At 37.9% G+C, this 4,096-nt stretch overlaps 1 long non-coding RNA gene across 1 annotated transcript; it reads right to left on the bottom strand.

Annotated features, from left to right (window-relative positions):
- Positions 1–1,738: 1,738 nt before the first annotated feature.
- Positions 1,739–2,135, bottom strand: LOC136518859 (uncharacterized). Its single transcript, XR_010774627.1, has 3 exons — positions 2,082–2,135; positions 1,929–1,985; positions 1,739–1,815 (listed from the first exon to the last, which is right to left on the bottom strand). It is a non-coding gene; the product is annotated as an uncharacterized lncRNA (long non-coding RNA).
- Between the last annotated feature and the right edge of the window lie 1,961 nt (positions 2,136–4,096).

Here is a 4,096-nt window from a genome sequence, read left to right as displayed (position 1 = left end):
TCCCTATGATGGTGTTCCATGAGAGAGAGTTATCTTTTATTTTCCGCTGTGATGTGTAAGACTAAGTTATGTTATTATCGTGATGTAAAATACACTGTGATGATATTCTTTTATAATTTGTCAGCTTGTGTGTGTGACTGATCCCTGGGCACACATAAGTTAGTGCATTTGAATATTTCAAGGTAGGAGGTTTGTGTTGACACAAATCACAAATAACATATTTAATGATGTGTTAGCACAAATCACAAGAGACAATTTTTTTCTATGGAAGGACAAGGATGAAAAAGAGGTGTGTGTTGACACAAATCACAATTAATAGATTTCAACATGTGTTATCACAAATCACAAGAGACAATTTTTTCTATGGAAGAACAAGGACAAAAAATAGATGTGTTTTGGCACAAATCACAACTAACAACTCAACAACCACAGAAAGACAAGTGAAAGTATCCAAACAGCTATACCACCAGAAATCATGCACATGGTTGAGCTGCCAGCACCAGAAAGGAATGAGCACTAGCGAGCAATGCCACCAGAATGAGGTAATTGCCATCTATGAGACCCCTCGCAGCATGTATGGCAAGATCTGGCAAGTTTCCACCTGCAGAGATTCCAACCATGCTCAGTCATCTTAGAAAAACTGGATGCACCTCCTTCCAACATTAGCTTGGAAAAATATAGTAACAAGTAAATGGAAAAAATTACATTTCAACTAGGTTTTGGATGAATCACATCTTAGATGGCTTTCAAGAGATAACTCTGTTTCAGCCAAATCAGTTGTGCCAACAAATGTGATGACAGCCAAAACAATCAAGTGCCTACAAAAGGTCAATTTAGATTCACTTCACTAAAAATACAGATAAAGATTGGAAGTCCAAACATAAAATGTAGAGTGCTAAACTCAAATGAACCATAAATGATCAACAACTAAAAATCAATGAAACCCCAAAAGAACAAAACAAACAATTGCATAGGATCAACAAAGCTGATAACTAAATATCACCACCTACAAAAAATAGCATAGGCACTCCTAGGACTTTGTTGAAGAAAAAATAAAAGCATAGTTTTTCCTCTACTCATCGGACCAAGCACCAAGAAAACAACAGCAAAATCAAAAAGATGCCATGAGCAGTCATACACCATGAGGGAAAAATAGTAGGAAAAAACTAGCAAAACATGAACACAAAAAGGCTAAAACAAACATCTAATATCAAACATGCTACAAACTTGAGAAAAATTATCTACTCTTACACATTCAGAATTAAATGACATTAGATTATTAGAATAACAATTTTCTCAAATCAACCTTGGGAAAATATCAAAAATGACAAAACTCTAAAAATAGTGATACCTGCAATCCCTACATATCAAAAGGCACTCAGATGGAATGCCATACAAACAAACAAAAGTGAAGTCATGCAACACACACATCCAATGCCTCAACGACAGCAACAGAGCAGTCCACACACTGAAGATGTTAGCAACAACACACACTAAAGAAAAACACAACTCATATAACCTACAGGGAATGACCAAAATCCTCACACTTGCAAGCAATCATCACATATAAAACGCAAAATAAATAGACCATCACAGCTATGAAAATTACAACTAAAAAAAGTCAACTCCACCTTCTAATGCTCCCTCACAAAATCAAGTAATCACCACATAAATAAAAGAACCAAGCAATATACGTCAAAACATCAATAGACATCCCAGATACAACCTAAAGAACATACCTGGACATAAATCTGTACACCAATTGGCCTTGAGTATCTCAACCAGCAACCACCCAGCAGCAGCAACAACTTTCAACTACTGCATCAGCAGCAAAAAGCAACTTCAAAAAAAGAATAGGTGCAACATACATAGCCAAAGTTCTCGCCTTGATTGCCTAATCAAAACAATTTTAAGAAAGAATAGGATACCTCTTCGTCCTTGCTGATAGGTGTAAGAGAAATTATCACTGCATGGCCATCCTTGTCCTGTAGTGGTATTCCAACAGCTCAGATCTGCCTTGCTGATGGCAAAATGACATGACAAATGAATTGGTCCACTTAGACAAAAATGCACGCACTCACCTCATCTCTCTTAAATGCTTTAGTATTTGGACAACATGAGTGGTTCATGCAGCTCTACAAAAAGGAAAAGAGCGTCATTCCTGCCCACGAGAAATCACCAGGGACAATAACTTATACTGATAAGCAAACATAGGCAAAAAAATAATGTCAAAGAAACTTATAGACGTTGAGCAAGTCTGTGGACTACTGAAAAGGATACAAGGTGCACACACAGGATCAAATATTGCATCCTTGAGAAGCTGCAGTGACTACAAAGCATAGAGCTTAACTAGACCTTGGTCATAAAACATAGAAAATATATAAGATTCTATGATGCCATTGTTCCTGAACTCCAGTCTCAATCTACTTGTGAGTCACCTTATGTGGATTCAGTTCAATCAGTAATAATGCTCCCTTTAGCATGCCCAGGCCAAGGAATAATAAAATTATCTAATCATGAACTACAACAACAATCAGTGATTCACTAAAAGCACCTAGGGATTGGCGAACAACTGGACACCCATGAGAGGTGAGAAAGTCACTACAATAATGAAAACACATAGATTAAGTCATACAAAAGACCAGCTACACAATAAATTGCCCAAAATCATGATAACCATCCTCAGAGTTTGAGAATGCAAATGAAAGTCAACTAATAAATGACAAATTCTACTTGAAGCAGAGCGACTTATAGATTGTTTATTCCACCACAACGAATAGGAAAACATCTTGGGTGGTTCAACTAGAGCTCTTAATTATAGCATGGCTCACATGGACATGGAAGAGAACTAAAAAAACCCACACCCAAACCCACATATAAAGAAAAAGATACACACACACAGGGAGAGAGAGAGTTGATAGAGAGAGTGCAGCTACCAAACATAGCAAACTCAAAAGGCAAAATGCAACTAAACTAAATAAACAATCACACCTTAAAATCACACTCACACTAACAGAGAGAGAGAACAAATACTCCTACTCCTATAGTCACAGACAGACAGGAGAACAAATAATCTCAAGGGCCTCAGGAGGCATGGTAGCAGAGAAAAGAGACTCCAACCTGAAACTTGGCTAGGGAAAGCGGGAAGATATCATACATCTACATTTCACCAAAGCATACAATCAATAAGATGAAGGCACAAACACATAAACACACAAACAAAAAGAAAGATCATCCCCCAAAACAGATGCAACCACGCACACAGATGCACTCACACTCTCACCAAAGCTAGCTCCCACCCCCACACACACAAAGACACACACAAAAACCTACCAAAAACATAAATAAAGCACATCTATAACTGAGCAACTCAAATATAAAACATAGCCAATAAACAATAACAACCACACCCATAGCCACAAACACACACACACATAGACACACAAATAGAGGGACAGAGAGAAAGATGGGAACACACACAAAGACACACACAGAGATAGAGGGAGAGAGACACACACAAAAACCCGCACACAAAGACAAAGACAAACAAAAACACCTGTCAAAGACACTGCACCCACAACAACAGACAATGCCCTCTAGAATTGTTCCTGTGAGATTGTTCCCCCTTACATCACTGTATATTTGGAAGGCAACCAATGTCAATAAGATCAAGCTATAGCTTATGCATCAGGACATGCAATGGAGTAGAGCTGTAAACTTACATGTACCATAGACCAGTCAGTTGGCACATATCAGGTGACAAAGTTTTGGTCAGTGAGTTACCCCTCAAGCCTCTAAGGATCAAGATAATAGAAATGTTATCACCTGGAAACATCTTCTACAGTGGGCAAAACCTCAAGATTGTTGTTGGCAAGATTCCTAGAGAAATGTAGAACTTATTAGAAATTGCACAAACCAAAATAGACACTAATTTGCATACTTCCATACAGGATAGGTGTCAAACCCAATCTCTCCTCTAGTCAATGAGTAGCGCTCTGGGACAGTGCCGAGCATGGCGGTGTGTGTTGACACAAATCACAATTAATAGATTTCAAGATGTGTTAGCACAAATCACAAGAGAAAATTTTTTCTATGG

The sequence above is a fragment of the Miscanthus floridulus genome, chromosome 17, assembly GCF_019320115.1.
Source record: "Miscanthus floridulus cultivar M001 chromosome 17, ASM1932011v1, whole genome shotgun sequence".
Taxonomy (NCBI): Eukaryota; Viridiplantae; Streptophyta; class Magnoliopsida; order Poales; family Poaceae; genus Miscanthus; species Miscanthus floridulus.
Note: the sequence above shows the minus strand (reverse complement) of the source record. Positions and strands in the feature narration are given on the sequence as shown.